The 25,634-nt window shown below is 37.9% G+C and overlaps 1 long non-coding RNA gene across 13 annotated transcripts in view; it reads left to right on the top strand.

Annotated features, from left to right (window-relative positions):
- Positions 1 to 25,634, top strand: part of LOC138166558 (uncharacterized) — a 552,457-nt gene that overhangs the window by 156,110 nt on the left and 370,713 nt on the right. The window lies entirely within an intron of this gene.

Here is a 25,634-nt window from a genome sequence, read left to right as displayed (position 1 = left end):
CTCCATTTCAATGGTTTTTTTCCTTTTCTGTATGCTGGTAATAAGAATGATGTCACTTAAGGTTTATTTTATCATTTGGAGCATTGTTGAAATTTGAATCCATGAATATTGTGTCTGTGTGTATATATATGTGTGTGTGCGTGTGTGTTGTTTTTATTAGAGATTCAGAATGAATTCGGAGCTAGATCTAAGAAGGTTAAATAGAGTTTTGTGAGTAGTTATTGTGATATCATAGCCTCATGGGTAGTGTTTGGAGGAGATGAATTGGGAAGGACTATGCATTTGTATGTATGTAAACTGAGGTCCAGAGACATTTAAATCCAGTTTTGTGTATTGCTTCTGTTAGAGATTTCAGGCAGCATATCCCAGGATGATTTGAGACTGTTAGGAGGTGAAAGTTGCCCAGCTTTTGGCCTTGTGCTCTTGATGCTGCTAGAACATTTGTAGAACTCTACTGGTCTTGTTTATGGGACGAAATCAGCACTGTGGTTCTGAGGTCTAATTGAAATGGAAGCGCTTGGATCCTTTGTATCTTCATCTGTTCAACTGAAGGCCAGGAACCATTGCATGCAACTAAAATGTATAAATTTCCATTTCTGTTTGGTTAAATTACTATCCAACTATCCAATCACTGACCAAGTTCTGTTTATTCTACCTTGTAACATCTCTTGTATATGCTTCCTTCTTTCTTCTGTCATTGCCACCACCATTGTGCAGGGTCTTACCACTTTATTCCTGGACTACTGCAATAGCCTGATGGCTGGTCTCCTTGCCTCTTCTCTCTTCACTTCTACAGTGGTTAAATTCCTATACTTTTACTGAAGAAGAAACTATTCAATTTTGTTCCTTTTTGAGAGGTCTAATTGTCAAGTCCTCACCCAACATATGTAATAATTATTATACAAATCACATTGCCTCTGTTTTTAAGTGACCAGGAATATATGAGTCCTATTCCCTATGAGTCCTGACATGATAAACTTCTCTTTAAGCTCATCATACCATTTCTTCCCTCCTTTGATTTTTCTTCCTCCAGCTGTGGGATGGAGAGTATAAAGTGAGAAGAGTTATTCTAACATCGCATTAAACTGACCCGTTTGCAATTTGGAATTCTAGAAGTTTACCTTCATTTGAAAGAAGGAGTTTGTTAAACAAATGAATGGTATAAAGAAAATTGCTAGGGAGTTAAAAGTGCAGACATACAGTTTTCCTGTGTATGGACTTTGGCAGCAAATATTTACATATTTACAATGAATATTTTAATGATAAATAATTGTTGCCAATATCTTCCAGTAGTTCCCCAAGAGCTTCAGTTAGGTTGATACTTTTTTGTTAACTTTGATCCAAGTAGGATTCTTAGACATAGAAGTGGTCTTAAAGATCATCTGGCCCAATTCTTGAATTTTATAGATGGGGAAACTGAGGCCAAAAGATTAAGTCTTGCCAAGGTCCCATGGTTTGAACCTACATGCTTAGACTTCAAATCTGGCACCTTTCCACAGTACCGTTCTGTCAGTTCTACATTCTATTGGATTTGGTGGAAAGTAATAAGACTGGTTTTCATTCTAAATAGTTTAATTCAGGTTACCTTTGTACTTATTAGTCTGGGTTAGTCATATTTTACTGAACATGCATTTTGAGATTTGTAACTTGACCTTATCGTGTGACCCGTTATGTGCCCTCTCAAGGTGATATGCCCTTTATTTTTTAAAGATGGGAAACATGGCATGTTCTCAAACTAAAATGAAGGCTCTTAAGGTCTATCACTTCTTAAACAGCTTAAAGAACTCTTCCATCAGCATTAATATGAATACTTTGGCTACAGTTCAGCTGCTAGAGAGGACTTTTCTTTAATTTTCATGCTAATACTGAATAATTTCACACCAAGAAAACAAGTTTTAAAGTAATCATGAGACCTTGTTGCAACTGTTACAAAAACAATGAAGACTGGGCCATGGAGGGAATCAGTTTACCAAAAGAACTAAAAAAACAAGAGGATAAAAAAAATCTAGGGCAGCTGGGGACTGAGGATAGCAATTCAGGGCTGTGCTGATCCTTGTTGGTTGGCAGAGGCCCTGGGCAGCAGAGTTCACACAGCTGGGGAAAGGTTGAACCCTGTAGTTTCTTTTTCCACTTGGACAGAATTGGAGGTGTTGGGCCTATAATCTGACTCTACCCAGAGCCAAGTTAGTGTTGTGCAGTATTTCCGTTCTGAGCACATCTGTCCTTATTTCCCCTTTACATTGCCTGCCCGCTGAAAAGAAAAAAAAAACCCCAACATAGAGGCTCTGTTTGGGTGGAGGAACTCTCTGGTATAATACCTCGGGGGCTTTCTAGGTTAAGTTAACAAATTGGAGCCTTTGATCAGATAGGGTAGGAGTGGGATGCAGCTGTTTGGTTCTTTCTTCCCCACCCCCTATCCTGTTCCTGATGGAATTATTGAGGGGGAGGAAAGGAAGAGGGGGCCCAATTCCTGAGACTGAATACAGGCGTCCACACTAGAGATCCTGGTTATGAGCAGCCTTGGAATATTTCCTCTTTCATTTAGGGAGGGATTTGAGCATATTCCTGAGAGTGGGACAGGGACAAAATTCTCACTTTGCAGAAGGGTTCACAGCAGGACTGTCATAACCCTGGGCTATATTCCTTTGGGGCTGGAGTATGCAAGGGTGGAAGGAAGCTGTGGGGGGCAGCCTGGTTGAAATGGATGAAAACTCATGGGCTTTATTAGACCCCTTTTTGAAGTGACTCACTACCCAAGAAAGAAGAGACATACTGCTTTGGCATCTGTCCCTGTGGTCCCTGGGTGAAGGAAAGAAGAACTTATAAGTGTGTGGGAGGAGAGAAAGTGAGTGAGGCAGTTTGATTATCCTTTAGAGGTATACCATTCTTCCTCTCACCCTCCTCTGCACAGAGGCTGAAGGAAGGACTATATGGAGGTGGGATGTTTCTTGCCAGAGTTTTATGGCATAGAAAGAAAAAAAAAATCAAATAAACCAGAGTGAACATTTCTTCAATTCTAAGGCTCTCTAATTCTGTGATTCTCTCTTTCTCCTAGTCACACTACCCATCTCCCTCCCTTTCTGTGGCAGGATATAACTAGCCCATAAACTTTGGCAGGAGTTAAGCATTTTAATACTTTTTTTGAAATGGTGACAACTGTTCATGGAACTGTGAATTTGAAGCTGGAATAAATGATAAATAAACTTTGATACTTTTATGCTTATCTGGATATGGTGTATCATCAAAGTATCTTAGTTGGAGGGAGGGGGGCAAAAAAAAAAAGAGTCAATCCTAGATGACTGAAGAATGGAGGAATCAAATGATGATAAATAATGAGCCAATATTCCAGACTGGCAGGCACATGCCAGACTGCCAAGGTCTGGAAGTATGGTTTCAGGCTTCCTTTATTATTGTAACCTCTTGAACAGACTAAGCCATTTGAAATGACAATAAATGCCTCTCCATGGATAAGTTTATGACCTAGTTCTGACCAAGAGTAGTTATGGGATTGTTCTGTGCTGGGGAGAGCAAAGTAGGTTGGACATCACTAGCCTGAAGTTCTGTGTAGATGGGGGTAAGGAGGGTGGAGCTTGGGGCTAATTAAATGCTGAGACATTAAGGAGAAGCTGTTTTATGGTGTGATTTTCTTTTTTGTTGTTTTGCAAAGAAGATTTCAAGAGGGTAATTCTCCTCAGAAGTCTGTCTGTAAAGGGGTGCTTTCCTGGCTGTGGCTTCTGCCTTCTTCAGAGGCCTATTTTCACTGTGGGAATGAGAGGCTATGCCAAGCTTACGGATGACCTTATGGTTCATGGGACCACAGGAAGAAAAAATGACCCTGCAGGGCCCCAGGAGGGGTGTGGGAGGGGGTGGGAAGGCTAAACTATTAGGGAAGGGCTTTTAAACTTCTCTGCAGACTTTCTGGTCCTAGTTCATCTTGCCTGGACCCACCCAGCTGCCTTGGCTTCATGCCAGAGATTCAGAAGAAACCTGGAAGTTAGGTAGAAGAAACAAATAGGAATGTTGCTAAGAGAATGTTTCTTCTGCTCCTTCTCTCTTCTTGTAAACTTGGCATTTGACTTTTCTTTTCACTGGCATTTTTCTGTGAACTCCTGGTTCTGCTTCCACTCTTCCTCATTGCACACTGCTAATTCTAAACTCCAGTCCTTGTTCCACTGAAAGAGTGACTTTATTTCACCGACTGTGATTTTACCCTGGAGGCCTATGAGAAATGAAATTAAAATTCATCTAAAGTTCAGTGATGGTGGTGAGCATGATTAATATGGAGGCTGGAGGCTTGCTTCTATTTTCTTTCTGACCACAACTTTCTGAACTTTTTTTTCTAGCTTTTTTTTTTTCATTTACAATGGAAGAACTTAATAAAGAACTTTTAAGTAAATCTTAGGAAGGAAAAAATTATAGTGTAAAGAATGGTTTGAGGACACAGTGCAGTCTCTGATGCCTGTGACAATGAAGACTAAGAACGATTAAAAAGCAAAATTAGTTGCAGTTGCATAAATTTGTATGAGGATTCTTCAAAAAATGTCATGACTGTAATATCCGTTTCCACGTGACTTTAAGACACCATGACTATGAATAGTGGAGATATGCACACTGATGCTGGATTTGCTCATAGACTTTAATGAATAATAAGAATTAGACTGTAGCTTTTTCTTTCTCTCTTCCATGTTTCCCCTTATATAATTCATACAAATATTAGTGTTACATAACTTTGTTTTAAAGAAAAAAATTTGCCCTTCTTCCAAGACTCTGTATAGATCTCCACATTCATGTAATTGTAAGGCTCTGTAAGAGTTTTAGAACTTTTATGTCTAACTAATAAAATTCAGCAGTGTTTATCAGTTGATCGATGGGTATGCTGTTAGAGAACCGACGTCCAAATACCGCCTCAGCCACTTAAATGTTCTAGGCCTCACTTACCTCAGCCTGTAAAAATGAGGGTCTCTACCAATTCTAAGCCTCTGATTCAGAGGACCTAATTTTAGATACTTACCCTACTACTTTCTAGAAATAGTTTTAACCTCTGTGACTCTATCCAGAGGCTCTGAATTTATACTTAGATCCTTTGTAAGATAATATGGAATTTTTTAGTCTCTACCCTACTAGATTTAACTTATTTTCCTCTCAGGTTATTATTTGTTTTAGCACTTTGCTTATTCCTTCTTTCTCCTTCTTTTACATTTGTGTTCTATTTTCTCTCCCTTGACACTTATCTTCCCTCTTATTTTTTGGTTCATTCCCTCTCTACCACTGATGAGATGATCTTTGAATTACTTTACTGAGGATGACTCATAAGCAGAGAGCAACATGTCGCCATTAAAGTTAATAGTGCTTCAGAGGGACCACATTTGTGGTAATAAAATTTGCAACTAGGCATGAACAATTTCGATTTGCAATACAGTGTTTTAATTGTTCTGAGATGTCTATAAAATATAATATGGCAAATTAAAATATCTTATGAACTGCTGCAATTCTTCTCACCAAAAAAAGATGCTCCCCAGAAAGCACTCTTCTTCAAGGTTAATACTTGTTGGCTCAGACATCTGCAGTTAGAAACATTCAGACTGCCTTTGACACATAGCACAGGGTCACATGCCTCTGAAACTTTGTTTTCCCTATTTTGTTTGACAGAACATTTGGTCTAAGTATTTCAGCCACTCAATAAGTTGAATTTGGTAAATTTTTTAGCAGTTGATGGATGTCAGCCCAGGGCATTTTATCCCCAGAAATCTGAAGGAGGGACTTCTTTGACCTTTCCTTAACCCTTTTAATTGCTGTTTGAAGATAATGAAAGCAATTTGCATTATATAGATTCACATGGTTTTGGGAAGTGAGAGCATTACACTAGAACCTCCCACGTTTTCTTACATTCCAAAGATGAGAGAAAAAGCTCTTAAAAAGTTCCTTTTTGTCTGTAGTAACCTGGGCTACAGTAGAATGCTAGGCATCTACCTTTGTTCCCACTGAACACCCACTTTCTCCCTCATCTCTCTTGGTATCATTTTCAGCCTCACATTCCTTTCCATCCTTGTTAGTAGGCAAATGTTAACCATTTCTATATAGTGAATGTTGGAGTATTATCATTCACTTCGAATTTTTTCCCTCTTGGACACATCTTAAACCTTCTAAAACCTGTGCAGATAGGGAATCATACTTTATAAGTGCCTGTAAGTTAGGAGCATATCTCATATTACCCTTACAATATTCTGCATTGCAGGAACTCTCATTATTATTGTTGACTGACATTGTGAGAAGTCCCTCTGCTTCTCAGTCAAGACTTACACAGCCAGAGCGGGTGTGGTCACAGAGCCATAGCTAGTGGTTTTGTCACTTTGGGCAAACAGCCCCAAATGAATCTTGAAATCAATTTTCTAATTGTACTTATTGAATGAAACAATGCATGTTATTTATACAAGAAGTATTTAAGATTAATTCAGTTGAACATGAAGGGAGATCCCAGGACACTGATCCAATGTGGTGTTGAGGGAAAGCTGCATCCCATCTGGGAGCAGGGCAGGATCAAGACAGGGAAAATTTCCCCTGAAGTGCTTGGTAGGGAGAAGGTAGGGAGGGATGGGGGAAGCTTAACATTGGGTAACTTACTATTTTAGCAAATCTGTCTGGCCACCAACTTCAATTCAATTAAGTCAAGATTTATTAAATGCTACTCTTTACTAAATACACTGTCTAATAGCTAGGAATGTAAATAAGAAAAAGAGATCTTCTTTGTCCTCAAGGGGCTTACAGTCAAATGGGGGAAGACATCACATAGAAGGAAATTGAAAAGGAAGGGGGTGGAGGTGAACACCTGAGGGTGTCAAGTCAAAGCCAAGCAGAACTGTTAGTAGAAAATGAGAGTTACTAGGAAGGTTTTGGGAATAGTTCAATGCTCCACCCTCCAGGCCTCCAGTCAGAAGGGAAGAGGTGTGTGAGGGTCAATTGAGAAGGTATAATCAAATCTGACTCATTCTTCATTGTGATGAGATTTCACTTCATTAGTTTATCCTGGAGAGGGGGAGAGAGCATGTTTTTCATGTTGTTGAAAGAGGCAGCATGTTTTAAAATTGAACAATCTTTTAAAATCATTTTTTAGCCACCTCATCTTAATTATAGCTCTTTTTTGTCATTGAATTATGGAAGAAATAATGAATTTGAAAGGCAGTAGCAGCACTCTGAGGCCACATGGAGGAAGCTCCCACAAGAGGTAAGAGCTTCCCCATTCCTGGAGGATTTCCCATGGAGGCTTGAGGAACAATGGCTGTATATATCATATGGGAAATTCATATTTAGATGTAAGTTAGGCCTGATAAGTGCTGAGGTCTTTTCCAACTCTGAGATTCTGAAATTCTTTGATTATACCTAAAATAATTAATGGAGTTTTGGAAATGGGCATTGGAGGACCTCTTTACAAAATTCTGTTGGAGGTTTTTATTAAATAATTCAACAAATTTATTAAATGCTTACTATTTTAATGCATTGTTATAGCTACTAGAGAAAATATAAAATGTAGATAAAACATGATTTTACCTGGTTTGGTGAGGGCTCGTTGGTTGTTGTCCTTTGTTCTCAAAGAGGACTGAAATGATATCACTATGCTGGAGTCAAGGTATAGTGTGTCTGACTGTGTCTAATCAGACCAATATGAACTCAGAAGGCTCTCCCATAGGTGGGGCACAAATAATCCACATGAACATTTGGAGTGGAGTCTCTAAGTTTGTACATTGTACATTTCTTTTGAGCTACTGCAATTCTGTTTCACTCATAGAATACGGTGCCTTATTTGATGTGGACACACCATGCTGGGTAGTCCTTTGCCAGTATCTCCCATGTCATGAAACTGATTATGAAGTTCTTCAGAGAGACCTTGAGAATGTCCTTTTATAATTCTTCTGACTTCCTTGTGAGTGCTTGCCTTATGTGAGTTCTCCATAAAATAGTTTTTTAGCCAAACATATGTTTGTCATTTGAACATGCCCTGCCCATAAGAGTTGTGCTCTCTGAAGGAGAGTTTGAATGTTTGGCAGTATAGTTTGAGAAAGGACCTCAGGGTCTGGTACCTTATCTTGCCAGGTGGTTGTCAGAAAAAGAGATAGTCTTCCCCATATGGTCAAAATTCTGGTGCCATTTCCTGTTTGAGGGCAGCATATCTCACTGGCATTCCTTTCTCTATCCAAACAGTTTCATATCATGGGTTTGCACTACTAAACCTGTTTGTTTAGCCCATGTCCACAATATTTGGTGGTTCTTAAGAGTTTCATGAAAATTCTCCTTGACATACCTGATCACTGGTATTGGGTCAGATAGTTCCCTACCACTCTGACCTAAAGAGAGCCAGTAGAGGCCAGGACATGATTTCAGTAGAATTGTGTGGATAGAAGCATAGATAAAATTTATAAAGGTTTGAGGAGAGCATAGGTGGGAAGAAGTAAAGATATCCAGAGTAGACAACTTTTTAGAGAACATTGCCTATGAAGGGAAGATGAGAGAGAGTTGGAATGGTAGTGCTGGATTGGGTTGAAGGGTCAAGAAAGGTCTTAGGGTTGAGAAGTCCTAGACAGAAAGGAAAGAGCCTATGGATAGAGATAAATCAGAGGATGCATGAGAAAGATGGTTGCTGGAGCAAGATCCTGAAAGAGGAAAGAAGATATAGATTCTATTTGAAGATGGATTAGCCTTAGCAAAGTCTAGGAATACCTCTTTATCTGGAAGATAGTGATATGGATAAGGAAATTGATGATGGTGCTAGGAAGTTTTGAAGAGGGTGCTCCTACTATTAGTCTCAGAAAAAAGGGAAATTAAGTCATCTGTTACACATGCCAAGGATAGATGAGAGGGGTGCTTTGAGTGGACCTTAAAAAACTGAGGCAGAAGTATGGAATGGTCTCTTTAAGGAATGAAGTAAGGTGTCAATAAGAGTCGAGCAAGGAAATTTGCTGGCAGTGGTGGGAGCCCAGCTAAATTTTGAGTGGATGGAATCCAGTTCCATTTCATGACTTTCTCCGCTGAAGTCAGTGCCCAGCAGCAGCTATAGTTATAACATATACCCAGATACAGTATAGGTTATTGTTGGTGACATCTTAAATCTGAAGTGGGAATGTGTAATGAGATAGAGGCATTTCCAGGCATGCTGACTTATTCCATTCCATTTCAATCTGTCATCACTTGACATGATGAGAGGGCACAACCAACAAAAAGTTGGCTAATGGGGAGAAATGAAACCCTTTAGATATCTTTGGATTTATTTTTGTAGTGAGGCCATCAAAGAATCACATAGATGACGAAAATGTCTTCTAATAAAAAAGCACATGATATGAATATTTTCTTACTAAAGAGATGAATTTAATATTAGTCCCTGGCAGAGGCAAGTTATCTTGGCAGTAGTGGAACAATAAAATGGTAGTCAGAAAATGCCTTCTCAATACTAGTCTCAGAAATAGTGAGATTTTCCCTGACCCTGAATACCATTAGAAAAATCATGTTGTGTAATGTTTGGAGAATTGTGAATTAATGTTGCTAGTATTTATTCTAGAACTACAGTGTCTATTGAATTTTGGGGAGATTCAGAGTTCAGTTACAGTGACCATGGTATAATGGAAGGACACCAGATTGGGAGACAGGAGCCTTAGAAATCTAGTTATGGCTTTATAATTAACTTATTTGTGCCATCAACCTATGATAATAGGCAATATGACAATAGGCAAGGCAATTAATCTTTCTAGGTCTTGTTTTTTTTTTAATTTATTTTTTATCTGTCAAGGACAGATGCCAAACTAGATAGGATCAGAGAACTTTAGAACTTAGTATCATAGAATCATAGATTTAGAGCTGAAAGAAGCCTATGAATTTAGCACTTTCATTTTCCAGACACAGAAACCAAAGCCTAGAACTATTAAGTGATTTTGACTTGACTCAAGTCATTAAGTCAATGAGTACCTATCATGTACCAGGCAGTGTGCTAAACACTGGGTCATTCAAGTGGCATAGCTGTGATTTTGCTGATTCCAAATTGATCACTGTACTACATTGTACCACTTGAAGGCAACTAAAGAGTATAGGTGCTAGTGCTAAGAGCCTTCTTAATGTAAGAAAGTATTAAACTAGAAAGCAAGAAGGAACAAAGCATTGACCTTCCTCAGAACCTTCTTTAGACCAATAGGTTAATTTTGTTTTGTTCAAATGACAAAGTGTCCCCACTGAATTTGCAGGTCCTCTTCCCCATTTTAGTAACTAAGCCTGAGAGGGAAAGGGTGTGTTAACTTCTGAAGGTTAAGTTAACTGCCTAGGGCAGGAATGGGGTGTAGAATGCTCAGAATCTTACTGCCCAACATTAATGATTTAGACATAGACTTATAATAAATTTCATCAACTTTATTCATGTTTCTCCCTACACCTTGACTACGTAATTTTATGGCCCATGGAAAGTCACATATTTCTGAAAATTGTTTTTTAAAAAATCACTCCCTGGTGTGCTAATATGAATATTTGCCAAATAGATTCTTTCACTTGTTTTGCAGAAATGAATTGTGGTATTCCACCTCCCCCCCACCCTTTAGCTATTTCTTTCTTTCTGACTCCCCCAGTTTTACATTTAATTAAGAACACAAGAATCTTGCTCATTTTGGAATGGATCTATATGCTAGGGCAATCTGGAGAACAAAGATAGTTCTGTCTCTGAATTTCCAAGGCTGAAGAGCAGCCTTGTAGCAATGAACATCAGGTTGGAACAGACTATTGGTCTCTACTTAGTTTCTAGGGGAAGTCACTGTTTATAAACTCATGAAATAGGGCTAGATTTTTCATGCCAAGTTTGTCTTGATGTGCCCTCACTGCCCATTGCCCACTCCCATTCCTATTTAACATTTTAACTCAATAGTTATAAGAATGACAGAATTTTGGGGAGTAAAATTCTTTAAGACACACCCTAAGTCTCCCCCACCCCCCACCCTCATCTGCAATTAATTGAAAGCTGCCACTGTTCTATTCAGGAAGGAAATAGAATGACACTGTTTATGTCCAGGACATTATGTGAAGCTATTCTGTACTCAAGGACCCTTTTCTCCTTGATAAGACCATCCTTTATTGCCTCTCAGAGCTGTGGTAGATCAGTTTTACATCTAAAAATAGTTTACATCCACCAGATGCATTAACAAAAGGTGAAAAAGGTATCTTCTGCAATAAACAGTGGAGTCTTCTCTAACATCTTGGTTAATTTTTAATTGAAACATACCAAACAGAAAGCTATGGGATAGGGATTCTTAGCACTTGAGCTTTCGCTGAAATTTTTTTGGTGTAAGCCTTAAGGGAAATGACCCATCAGATTCTTATGTGATAGGATCTTTAAACCCTTCATATCAGCATTCCAAGCCCTCCACCAACTTGAGTTTCTTCTCTTCACCTCCCCATCTGCAACAACTTCCTCTTTCCTTGGATCCTTAATGGGAAACACTCTACTCTGTTTATTCCTTGTGTATGATCTGCTTGGCCCCACTTTTGTATTTTTGGTGAAGACAAGATATAAAAATATAGTACTGTTCTCCCCACTCTTTACAAATCAATGCTTTTCACCATCATCAAAATTCAGGTGAAAACTCATGCTCAGTTAAGGAAGCTTTCAACGATTGATACTCCCTAATATAGATATCGGCAAATCCATAACTCTTCCTTCTTGTGGTTTTACCTGCTATTGTCTTGTGGGAGACATGGTTGTGCTTTGCAAACTTTAAAGTGCCATGTAAATGGGAGCTCCAGGTTATTATTGAATTTGCTATTATTATTATCATTGTTATAACTGTTACCTTGGTTTCCTAACTGGGTTATAAACTCATCTTTTTTGGACTCACTGAAAGAATCCTTGGAACAGCTCCAGATGTAGACAGGAAGACAAAGGGAGATAAGGTCCTCATCCTATTTTCACATGATTTTGACTTCTAGTAGAAGGCCTGGTAGGTCTCTATATTTTGAAATTTTTTCATTACACGTAGCTTGGAAATTAATCCTTGGCATGGTAACACCTGTTTAAATTGTTACTCTTAAGTTTTGTTTTTCATCAGTGCTATACAGCATGAGTGATCCAGTTTTAGTATAGTTAATATTTGAGTTCCTAAGGATACTTTGAAGTTTGTATTTGTAGTATGGAGATTTGTCATTTCTCAGTCCATGAAAGATAGTGAACTTTCAATGTGTAATTCTAGTCATCAGGTCACCTCTTGCTAGGTATTCTGTAGTAGTTTGCAACCTGATGAAATGTGTTCTGTATTTTCAATCACTCTCTTGCATAATAATCTGCATTTATAATAATATAAATTGTTTCATACATTCATGGGCTTTGTCCTTGTATTTAGGGGATAGCAAAGAGTACTTGTGCTTTTACATAATAGAAAAACCAGCTGGTTCATCCTTCATTCTTGAAGAGGACCAATGACATCAGGAGGGTGAAGTCTTGACTCTTGAATGGCTTGGATTTGAGTGACGCAGAGCTGCTCAAAAGCTGCCTCACTCTCTCCTCCAGAGGCATTGAAGTCCAGTGGCAAGACAAAAGTCAAGATGACTGGTCATGGCTCAGGATGCTATGGGTGATGCTGACTTTTCTAAAATAAGGTTTTTCTTAAGTCTCAGTTTGTCCAGACAGTGCATTATGGGGTGAGGAAAGAAGAGCCGGTAATCTCCACACCCTCGCCTAAGGTTTGCATTGTGACTACCTTTGAGGAAGACTGTATGTGAAGGGCTAGAACCTGGTTGTTAGCATCCCCTCTAGCCTCAGGCAATGTAAATTGTGCAGAGTAAATTGTGACCAAGATATTAATTAGATATGAATTACAATGAAAGGCAGAACTGCCTTGGAGTTAGGAACACTGAGGTCCTGCCTCTGCCACATAGTAAAACCAGTGAATGTGGCATCTCAGTGTGGAGTGGAATGTGGAATTCCTTTTCTCTGGACAGAACACCCCTGGGCTAATGGATTAGAGTCAGTTGATGCTATGTTGGTGGCAAGACTGACTTTCTGCAATGTTTATAGCCTCGGATATGCTTGAGATTAGTCTTGTTTCAGGATGACTCTCTCCTGGTCATCCTCCTTTCTCTGATACCAATCATTAAGAGATTAGGTTTCTTGAAATGTCAGCATTTTTGGCCCCCTGGCTGAATCAAAGTAGGTAGCCTGTAGAGGAATGGATGCTTGAATAGATTTTCTTCACAAAAGAAATGCTGAGTTCAGAAGATGAGCATTCATAGAGTAAAGCAATCTTTCACCTACTGAGAGCAGACAGATGCTTTTGATTTTTTTTTAAATATCTTGGTCAAGGGCATTTGCATATAAATATATAAATAGGGAGTTGTGCCACTAGGTACTTCTGCACTTTGTGTCTAACTCTACTTGGTAGTTATTAAGCAGTAGGGTCTTTGCAGCCTATAATCAATTCATTCGAAGATCTCAACTTTCTTTAGCAAAATTGGAGATTTTAATTTGGATGATGGCACTAGGATTGCAAGGTTCTTAGGAGACATTTTTATGGCATCCTTATCACTAGTGCTCATGTGCTCTGGATATATCAGTAGCATTGGGTAGTTTAGAGATTGTGATGTTACCATGAAGAAAAAGGGAACATGTGGTGCTGAAAATGATCATTAGTTCTCCAGGAGAATGGATGGAATGAAGGGAGCAAATCCACAGTTCAGGGCAAGAAATGTATGTCAATAAGTCAATCAATCAGCATTTTTTAAAGTACCTCCTGTGTTCTAGGGACTGTGTTAGGTCCTGGGGATACAAGGATAAAAAAAAAGAAATTCCTACTCTCAAGGAGCTTACATTCTATTGGAAGATGTGTGTGTGTATACACATATACATACACACATATATATTTGTATATTCAGAAGAAATATATGCAGAATTAATTAAAAATTAAAAACTAGATAGGGAGGGAGGGAGGGAAGGAGGGGGAGGGCATTAGCAGTTGGGAGGAAGTTGGAAAAAGGCTTTATGTGAAAGTTAGTACTTGACCTGAGTCTTTTAAAAAATTAGGGATCTAGTGAGTCACAGGTGAGGAGGGAATGCAGGATGACTAGTGAAAAACTTTCTTTGGAAATGAGAAACAACTTGCCATGAACAAGAAACAGAGATAAGGTCAATTTGGCTAAACCATAGAGTACAGGAAGGAAAGTAGTGTGCTGGAAAGATAGTCTAAGACCATGATGTAAATTTATATTTTATTCTAGAGGCAATAGGGAAGCATTGTAATTTGTTGAGTAGCAGAGCAGTGTGGTCAGATCTGTACTTCAGAAAAATAACTTTTTTGTGTATGGACGTTCAATTGAAATAGGGAGAGTTTTGAGGCAGGGAGGTCAGTTATGAGGTCATTGCAATAATTCAGGCAGTAAGGCTTTCAAATAAGGTATTGGTTATATGAGTAGAAAAAGGGGTCAGAGATTTTGTGTAGATAGAATTGGCAAGATATGGCAACAGATTGTATATGCTGGGTGAGAGAGAATGAGGTGTTGAGAATTACACCAAGGTTACAAACCAGGGAAACTGAAAGAGGTGTCCTTAGTAGTGTTAAGAACATTTGGTAGACAGGTTTTTGGGGAAAAATAAACAGTTTGGTTTAAATATATTGAATTTGAGATGTTACTAGGACATCTGATTTGAAATGTCCAACTGGTATTCTAGTACTGTAGAAATGGGACTCAGGAAAGAGATTGGAGCTGACTCCATGGATCTGAGTCATTAGCATTTAGGTGATAATTAAATACATAGGACTTCATGAACTCATAAAGACACAGAGTATAGAAAGAGAAGATCCTCAGAACAGATCCTTGAGATCATTAGGAGAAATGATATGGTTAATGGATCAGCAAAAGAGACTGGGAAGAAAGCATCAGGTAGGTAGAAGGACAACCAGGAGAATAGTGTAATGAAAACCCAGAGAGGAAAAGATATCTAGAAAGAGGGGGTGGTTGTCAGTGTTAGATGCAGCAGAGAGCTGGAGGACAAAGGATGACCTTCAGATCTGGCAATAGGGAAGATCATGGATAAGTAGAGAGGGGAATTTCAGTTGAGTGAAGAGGTTAAGAACCAGATCACAAAGGCTTTAGGAGTGAAGAGAAAAGATGTAGGGGTAGTAAACTTAGACAGCTTTTTTGAAGTTTGGCTGCAAATAAGAGAAGAAATATTGGATGATAACTTGAGGGGATGATAGTGCCTAGTAAAGGTTTGGTGTTTTTTTTTTTTGTTTGTTTTTTTAAGAATGGTAAGACTTGGGCATGTTTGAAAGCAGTATGAAAGAAACCATAGCTAGAGAGGGTTTAAAGATTAGAGAAAGGGGGATTAATTGAAAAAGTAATATGCTGTAGAAGACAGGAGCATCAAGTGCACAGGGAGATGAGTTGGACTTGGCCAGGTGGTAACACCTACAGTGTGAGATGATGTGAAGAGTTTTTGAGATGAAGAGAAAAGGGCAAGCCTGGCCTCAGTTTTTTTCAATACAGTAGGAAGTGAGTTCCTTAACTGAGAGGTTTAGGGGAAAGGGAAGTGTGGGTGAGTTGAGGAGAAAAGGTTTGGAATAACTCCCGTGAGGAGTTGAATAGGGAATTGGGGGGGGATACTATATATCTTTTACTTGTAGTATCTTTTTTATATAATATTTTTTTTATTCATAGTGTCTTGAAATGGACAAACACTGAAGAGGGTGGAAATTGGAATTAGCCTGGGCTAGCAGAGGTAAAATGTGTGAAAATAGAGACTTCTATTAGAATTCATTGTAAAATTAAATTCATTTTGTTCCATAGTAACAAAGTAGTACACATACCTAAGGTATCATTTCTTCTAACTATCCTCTTATCTTCCCCCCCATTTTTCATCCTTCTTTCTCCTCCCTCTCCTTCCTTTTTCTCTTCCTGTTATTTTCTCTTTTCTCTTTCCCCTTCTCTTTTAAAGAATTCAGGCCAAGAATATTGTAGAAACCTATGAAATAAGATGGTAAAGCTGATCACATTCTTTGCCAATGAACTATGTTATTGGACATTAGAATAAGAGTGGAGAACGGAAGCTTTTTTTTAATCACACTTGGTTTTGATATTAATGTAACACCTTCAGATACTTTCAGATTAGTTTGCCAAAGAACCTCAGCATTGGAGGAACTCTTGCAGTGATTAGGTGTAATGTAGCCCCAACAATTTTGTGTCATCTTCTGAATTAAATGGATGGTGATTTTGACTGTTCATATATAATAGGTACATAATAAATTGTTGTCTAAAGAATGGATACCATATAAAGTTTGATTGAAAGGGATAGACGAGAAAAGGGCCCAGCAATTGCTGATTTCATAATGGAAAGGAATGCAGGGAAATGCCTTAGAATGAAATGCCCTACAAATGAAAGAAAATGCCACTCCTAGGTTTCACCAGAAAAGCTAATACTTGTTTGTTTTTAATAGTTTAAAATAAAGAGGCCTTCTGTGTACCTCTGGGCATTTCTCACAAACAAATAGGCCCTCAGGCACACTGCTTGAATCATAATCTGATATCTCTTCCTTGAGGATTACACCTATCCTGGGAGCTGCCATTATGAAAATAAGCAGTTCTCTGCCACATAATCATTATACCCTAACTCAGTCTATCAGACTAATGTGTATCTTCATAACCCATGCAAGTGAAATGGGGTCATAAATAGGTAGAAGGATGTAATATGGGAAAGTGTAGTTGCCTCTCCCTGAAATTTAAATAGAGTAAATAAATACCATACCCAGAGGGTAAAATTGATACTTAGTCGTGGTCATTAAATCTCTTCATTTTCTTGAAGTACCTTAGTAGACTTGTGAAGAATGGTCTCTAGGTATAAATGTGGAACTCCTTTCTTAGTCTGAGTCTTTGTGCTCCACTTTTTCTGTTAAAAACAAAATGAAAGAAAAATTCATTCCCAACTGCTACTGTACTGTAAAGTTCTCTGAGAGCCTTGTGAATCCTTTTTTTCAATGCCTTAGTGATTGTCATAATTCAGAGATGGTGAAAGGAGTATTCTTAAATGTAAATATTAATACCTACATGTAGGATTTAGCTATTTGAAAAGCAAAATGCACTTCTTGATCTTTTTAAATGGGCCTGTCCAGGTTTAGTTTTATAAGTCACATTTCGATATTGTGATTCTCTTCACCTCCTAGCATCTGTTGGATCACTATTTTTTTTCCTTTGAGGAAATTTGCTGGCTAAGATAGTTGGTCAGGATGTTGTTGCTGTAGTTCAAGAGAAATATTAGCAGCCAGATCTTTGAAGTATCATTATGTCCAAGAGTTTATGTTTATTTATATTCAGTGTTAACATGGATACCCCTTTATCATGGAGAGCAGACAGAGTTTGGGAATGAGACCAGGGGGTGGTAGGGTGTGAAATGGGTCTAGTCAGCATTCGAACTGATGAGGTAGCTACCATTCTCCTTGAAGAGAAAGACCCTAGAAGTCATGTGGTCCAATTTTCCACATAAACTTTTGGCAGTCTTCATTAGATGGCTATCTAGCTTCTGACTGTGTATCTCCATTGAAGGTATGCTCACCACCTTAAGAGATGACCACTTCTATTGTTGGAAACCTCCAATTATAAGTAAGTTATTTGTAAGTTAGAGTTTTCTAAACTTGGTGGATTTTGGCAGCCTTTTCCTTTTTCTTGGCCCTGTTATTTTCATGGTCATTTGTTCCCCAAAGCAATCTCTCTCTCTCTCTCTCTCTCTCTGTTTCTGTCTGTCTGTCTGTCTGTCTCTCTCTCACACACACACACACACACTCACACACACCAGCACACCCACACCCACACACCTCCCTATTTTTAGTGCCTCCCATAGAGATGAAATCAACCCAGACAATTCTGATCATTTTAAATCATGGTAAGAAGTCAAATGCCTGACTAACATAAGCTTTTGGATGATCTGTGGATGTCAGCAACCTCCTGCCTCAGTTAGTTGAATAATTGAAATTTGGCTTACTCTTTCAGGTTTTAAGTACCATTTGGAAGTTGACCACCAATTGAGAATGAGGCATGCTGAACTTGAATTTCATAACCCTGAAAACAATTAAATTTAATGGGGAAAAGGAGGGGGGTGAGGATGGGAGGAGCAATTTGAGACTGAGAGAAAAAGCAGGCACTTAAAGTTCTCTGCAACATCATTGGTATCGTTCAGATGAATCTTTGGTAGGGTCAAGGAATAATTTTCATTGGCGTTCTGACTTGCCTGGCAAATTAGGTAGACATGTCTGTGCAAAGTAAAGGTGTTAAATGAAGAGGGTTGGGTCACCTTGAGCTGGATTGTAATTAAAAACAGAACAAACAAACAAAAAACTCTCTTCATCATGTTGAAAACTTTTGCCTTACCAAAGGGAATGAACTCCCTGAAGTAGAGCAAAACCATCTGTAGAACGAGGAGACTGGACTACATGACCTTTGAGGTTCCTTCAGATTCCACGATCATGGTCGTGTAGATAAAAGTATCTGATGGACAAAAACATAGTGACATTTTCTGAATGAAAAGCCTGCTTTATATGTTTGCAGATACACTTGGTGTGTAGGTTTCAAATTAGAAGCATTGGTGTACCTCTGTGGCATTTGGCCAGTAACATTGAAATAATTTTAAATGTCATTAGCTATAGAGTATTGGCTACTCAAGCCTATAATGGATATTTTGAACTTAAACATGAAAGCACATATCATAATTAAAATATAGAACAGCATCTGAAAGTGCCTAAGGTTAGCGGTTGCTACATCTATATTATGAGTAAACAAAGTATTAGTCAAAATTACTTTCAGAGGCCTTAATTATATCTGTTTTAATTTAATCTGCTTTAATGATACTTTTTATATGAATTTACTCCATGGTTAATCTACTGATTGCAATTTCCGTTCATTAGAAAGAATGTAGTAGGGGTGGGGTAATTGGAAACTTCCTGGTAAGAGCTTAGTTTGGGGGCCTCGGATAGCCATATTGTTCAGAATTCCTCATCATATTTTATATTTGAACACATAGTAGCCAGTGTAAACCAGAGAAGAAAAATCCTTAAGTGTTTTGGAAACAACTTTTTAAGAGTTTGGTTTTTAAGAGTTTGGTAGGCAGGAGAGAAATTAGGACATAGATATATAAAATATACGAGTATGATAAGGGATGTTGAGATAGTATATTTAAAAGAGAGAAGGTAAAATGAGTAATTTTTAAATGACAGAACTGGCAAAGGCAATCATAATCTATTCTTAATAGACAAATAAGAATAATAAGTATGACTGCAGACCCGATAGGGACACATCAGGGGAAAATACAGAAATGCAACCCCTAAATATAGAGATAAAATAATATTCAGATTGACTGACAAGGAAATTGAGTTCAAGAACTCCTTCAATGATATATGCCCTCCAAATGATCCTTCGTCCTTTACTTTGGGTTCTCTGACAAGTGGGATTCCATTACGTCATGAGATTGCCCATACTGCTTTTGGATGGCAGGCTTTGTTAGGAAGTTTTCCTTACATCAAGTGCATGCACATGCACACACACACATATTTTAAAAATAGGTAATTTATATATACACATACAGATATTTAAACATAATATTAGATATTAATTTAGAAATAATATATGTACTACATGTATAATATATGTATATGTAATATATTATAGGCTATATATTGTGTAGTATACACATATGCTATATATAACACACATTACATACATGTAATACACACATACACATGCATACACATATTTCAGTGTTTTCCTCTTTCTCTCCAGTTGTACAATATGGAATAAAGGAAGGTAGGTGGTATTTGGAGAAGGGAAGTAGTTCTAGAGACTGAAGTGGTTCATGGGATTTGGTCCTGCTTAGTGTGATCTCAGCTAAGTCCTCCTCCAGAATTGGAAATAACCAGATGGAGGGCACTGCCTGGTGCTTCTTCCCTCCTGCAGCCTCCATGATATTTGCTGCAGGAGCAAAGCTTTACAGACTATCTCTTATATCTCCCAAATCACTAGGACTCCCATACTTTGATTCCTGGAAGCTGTGTTTCTATTTCTCACTCTTACTCTAGAGTGTCAGGGGCAATGAACAGGTAGCTATTATCTACACACACACACACCTGATCACATCATAGAATCACAGAATTTCAGTATTCAGAACAACCTAGCAGCTATCTGGTCCACTGCATAACTAAGGGAAATGCCCTACTATAAAATATCTGACAAGTGGCCTTTTCGACTCTTTTCAATGACCTCTAATGAAGAGGAACCTAGTACTTCCTGAGAGAGTTCATTCTTTTAGATAGCTCTAAATAATAATAATAGTTAGCATTTATATAGCACTCTAAGGTTTGCAAAGTGCTTCACAAATACTATATCATTTTATTCTCACAGTAACCCAGGGAGGCAGGTACTGTTGTTCAATTGTTTTCAACTCTCTGTGACCTCATTTGGGGTTTTCTTGGAAAAGATACTGCAGTGATTTGCTGTTTCCTTCTCCAGCTCATTTTACAGCTGAGAAAACTGAGGCAAGCAGGGTTAAATGACTTGCCCAGGGTCATACAACTAGTTAAGTATCTGAGGCCAAATTTGAACTAAGGAAGATGAGTTTTCCTTACTTCACGCCCAAGTAATCTATCCACTGCACCACTGAACTGCCCAGGTACCATTATTATCTTCTTTTTACAGATGAGGCAGACAGAGGGTCAGTGACTTGCCCATGGGTACACAACTAGTAAGTTTCTAAATTCCAATTTGAAATCAAATTTTCGTAACTTCTAGTCAGTTGCTCTGTTTTCTGCTCCATCTAGCTGCCTCTGATCATTAAGAAGTCTTTCCCTGAAATCAAGTTGAAATTTGCCTCTCTTCAACTTCTCCCTTTTGCTTTGGGTTCTGCTCTTTGGGGCCAAACAGAATAATTCTTCCTCTTTCACAAGACAACTCTTCAAATGCTAAAAGAGAGTTATCTTGTTCTCTTCCAGTCTTGTCAAGGTTTAACATCTCCAGTTCCTTCAACACTTTTTCCTGTGAAATTAAACTCAAGTTCATTCTGGTTGCTCTTATATGAATACTCTCTAGCTTTTTAGTTTCCTTATAAAATTATCTACACATAAATACGAATATTTTTGAATTACCAAGAGTTAGACTGATTTTTGTTGCTTATCTATAAAGGCCCAAGGTGGGTATGAGCAGGTTCTAACACATTACAGAGGTGGAATTATACAAAAATCGTCCAAAGGATGTTATCAGACAGATATATGAGTGGTGACCTCCCACGCCCAGTCTGGGTCAGTAACTTAGACCAAGAGCAATGCACAACTTATTCACTAAATTGGTACCCATGAAATGTCAAGAAAACTTTGAGAAAATCTCTGAGTATTGGAACAACTTTTGCAACAGATTATGGAAGGATATGGATGAAAGTCATATAGAATGAGCAGGCATGATTCATTTCCTTAGAGGGAATGCACACGATTATGAAGTCGCACATCCTTTGGAGTATTGGAGACTATTTAAAACTGTGAATTTTTTTGTATTTATTGCCATCTTTCCTAATAATCTTTCATTGTCATTATGGAAGCAAAAGTAGACCTTGTAGTAAGGAGGGCCATTTCAAATTTTTTGTTTATTTTTTGAGCTGCTGTAGTTAAAAAAAAGTCATCAAATTGCCAAAGTATTGATAAATGAATCTCTTCTTACTTAATTAGGTTGGTCTTTGATTAGCAGGCAAAGTCTTGGACTATAATTTAATTCTTTCCAAATTGGTAGAAGCTCCCAGAGTTTGCATCCTAGTGGCTTAGTCTTTGATAACACATACTTGATGAGCCATTGGCATTAGACTTCTGGAGAAGACAATGAGATGGGCTCAGAAGGAGAGACAGCTAGTGGCACTGTGGATTGAGTGCTGGGCCTGGAGTCAGGAAGGCACAAGTTCAAATCCAGCTTCAGACACTTGCTAGCTTTGTGACTCTGGAAAAGTCACTTAACTCCTGTTTTCATCAAGTGTAAAATAGGGATAATAACAGAATCTATCTTGCTGAGTTGTTGTGAGGATCAAATGAGATAATATTTATAAAAAGTGCTTAGCATGGTGCCTGACACATACAGGTATTTAATAAATGATTAGTCCTTCTCCTTCTCTAAAATTAAATAGAAACAAAAGCATAAACTAGATTGAATTTGGAAAATTGCACAACACTTTTAGCATTCCTAAGCAGCTTCCTGACATAAATGTCTATCTTAACCCTGATATTCTCCTGATGCTACATCTCTCTGAATTGTAGAACACTGTGGTCTCTGAAAAATTAAAATTGTGGGTGAGTCAAAGGGCAAAGGGGAGAATCCTTACAGCGAGTGTAAGAAGGCTTCAGTTTATTATTAATAATGACTTGTATTAAGAATTGTAGTAAAGGATATTATTCAGGAAATGTGTCATTAGAAAAGAAGGAAGGCTGGTCCAAGAGCAAGAGCAAGGAATGACAACAGCTCAAATGCTGCATTGGCACCAACACAATGTTAAAAGTGCTACAGGAAAGGAGACCTCAAATATATTGGTAGGATCCTCAGTGGATGCCTTATGGAAAGGCACAGAACAGAGTCACAAAGGAATAGATGTGGATGGCTGTTAATTGGGATAGCTGGATGAAGTACCTACATTGTTAAGACATAGGATTGTTGGATTCTCTCTCTTTCTCTCCACATACACATACACAAATGTAAACACTATATATGAATATATACACACATATGTACATGAACTGTATGTATATGTGTGTATATAGATATATGGGTTTATAATGTAGATTTAAATAAATATTTTATGTAATCAGTATAATATAATGGAAAAAAACATCTGGGTCAGAAGTCAGATGAACCAAGTTTCAAGGTTAGCTTTGCTGTATAATAATTGTCTGATCTTGTACACTTATTCTCTCTTGGGTCTAGTTTCTTCACCTGTAAAATGGAAATGATATTTGCTCACCTCATAGACTTTTTTAAAGCATCAAGTGAGTGCTTTGAAAATTTTAAGGATCTCTGATCCTTAGTACTATGAAATTCATGTCACCATGCAATAAGAGAGATTTCTCTAGCCCTTTAAACTTTTAACCTGAGGATATTTAGAAACAACATTAACTCTTAAAGGTACTTTTGAGAGGAGGAGAAGAGGCATGGGTTTCATATTATCAGTTAAATATCAGAATATTTTACAGCATGTGACTGTGAATATTTACTTTATTTAAATGTTTATTTGCTATGACCTTGAAGTTACAGTTACTTATGAAGTCACATAAATATTAATGATTGTTTATCATGTGGAATATAAATTGAAAGCACTTCAAATATAAATATTTTAGCCATATGTTAGAAAATAGCCAGCACATTACAGCTATTTAAGAGGGTGGAGGAAAATTTCTTGATTTATTGATGACATGTGGGAATCAGGAATCCTGGGTTCTATTTTCATCTCCACCATTGACAGCACTTTACAAAATGTGAATCCTAATAAATGTTTAATAACAATAGCAATAATGACTTTTAAAATCATACCTTTGGGTCAATTAACTTCTTCATGTTGTATCTTATAGTGGTATTTTTTTAAGCCTGATCTTCACCTAGAACTTTTCTACTTAATATTCCCCATCACTGGACTTTTTTTGAACTTTTTTTTGGTGGTGTAGTGTTGACTCAACCTCCTCATTAAGTACTGGATTAGTTCATTTTTCCATATCACAGCTATATTTAAAACCCACCTGAAAAAACATACCAATGGAAGTCTCTCAGTGTTTGTTAGTAAAATGCTTTTACTAAGTAAATTGTTGGCAACCAGTGTCATAACTGGTACTATTTCTTCATGGGGCAGCATTGCATCTGGAGGGATAGAGATATGTTGTAAGTCAGGGAAACCTTCCCTTTCCTGGGAACATCAAACCAGCAAGTTGAGGGAAATCATAGCATCAGTACTTATTACAGAGAGAGAGAGAGAGAGAGAGAGAGAGACAGACAGACAGACAGAGAGACAGAGAAAGACAGAGACACAGAGAGAGAGAGATTGAGATTTGAGATTGGAATTTCCACTTTGTCTCCAGCTCAATCTCTACATATCCCTGGACCCTAGTCAGCATCTCATGATGGCTCACCTTTGTCCTCATAGGGCATTTCATCCAGAGAACTCTAGAATCAAACCATTTTCTAGACAGAGTAGACCTTGGTGATTGTCTAATCCTACCTTTTCATTTTACAAGTAAGAAAACTCAGGCCCAAAGTGGGGAAGTGACTTGTCTAAGGCCACACAGAAAGTAAGTAGCCAAGCTAGGAATCAAATTCTGGTCTTTTGACTTTAAATCTACTATGCTTCCTATTACCTTTCTTCTCATCCCATGGACTTTTTTTCTTCCTCAAGTCATCAACATCAGTAGTACATGAGAAAAAAAAGGGAGGGAAGGTCACTTTGAGTACAAAAATCTGACAGATTACCTTATTTTTAAAAGTTTTTTTTTTGTTGGGGGAAAGGCAGGGCAATTGGGGTTAAGTGACTTGCCCAAGGTCACATGGCTAGTAAGTATTAAGTGTCTGAGGGTGGATTTGAACTCAGGTCCTCCTGACCTGAGGGCCAGTGTTTTATTCACTGTGTCACTTAATTGCCCCCAGAATACTCTACTTTTGAGAGGCATCTTTTTCAAGGTCATCTTTCTTTCTTCACAGTTGTCTAATTCATAGGCATGCAGAGAGCGTGGGCTGTGTAGACTGACTTAGGGGAGTAAACTCAACCCATTGTCTATGGACTCCCTGGTCTGGCTATTTCACTACTAGGAATGCAGAGTCAATTTAAAGGGCCATACTTTCTAATGTAGAATACCTACTAGGAAAACAAACAGACAAACAAACAACAGAGAAAACACAGTGGTTCAATAAAGTGTATTTTGGTTCTGCTCATTCAGTCTCATTTTTCTAGTTTCTGACTTCCATGTTTGCCTACAGAATTATTTTGATTGTAAAGGATTATCTCAGCCTAAATAGCATTTTAATTGAATGAGGCACAGCTACTGGGACAACCAAATATAATTAACTTTGTTGTTCTCTTAGATTCCCCCCCTCATTCTCTGGGTACTTTACTTAATCTTTGATTTTTAAGTGGGTATGCACTTGGAATTACATTGGGAAAAAGTCTCTTCATAATATGTATTGCCAGAATCCTTTTTCATTGAGTGTTAGGGCACTTCCACCTAATAGCAAAATGGATTGGTAAGGAACAAACAGTTCTTTGCTAAGTATGTTTTCAGTTGAAATAATATTCAATAACATTGAAAATTCAGGGTCAGACTAACTCCCAGGAGTAAATCAGGTCAATACTTGTGACATCAAGTCTTGATAGAGAGCACTGAGAAAGTAGAGCATAAAAGAGAATAATTTATATAAAATATAATTGAAATCTACTCTGGAGCAAGTTTATCCATTTATCTGTGGTTCATGGTGTCTAGCTTTATATCCTGAGTTTAGGAAAGAGTGGTCAGGTAATTGTTTCCTTTTTTTTCAGTCATTCTCTTCTTACTCTTTATCTTTCAAGAGAGGAAAGGAGAGAGACAGGGATACACATACATGGAGAGAGAGAGAAAAAGAGAGAGAGACAGAGAGAGAGA

This window comes from Petaurus breviceps, unplaced genomic scaffold (assembly GCF_028583685.1).
Source record: "Petaurus breviceps papuanus isolate PSGF00001 unplaced genomic scaffold, PetGlider_PUasm1.0 224, whole genome shotgun sequence".
NCBI lineage: Eukaryota > Metazoa > Chordata > Mammalia > Diprotodontia > Petauridae > Petaurus > Petaurus breviceps.
Note: the sequence above shows the minus strand (reverse complement) of the source record. Positions and strands in the feature narration are given on the sequence as shown.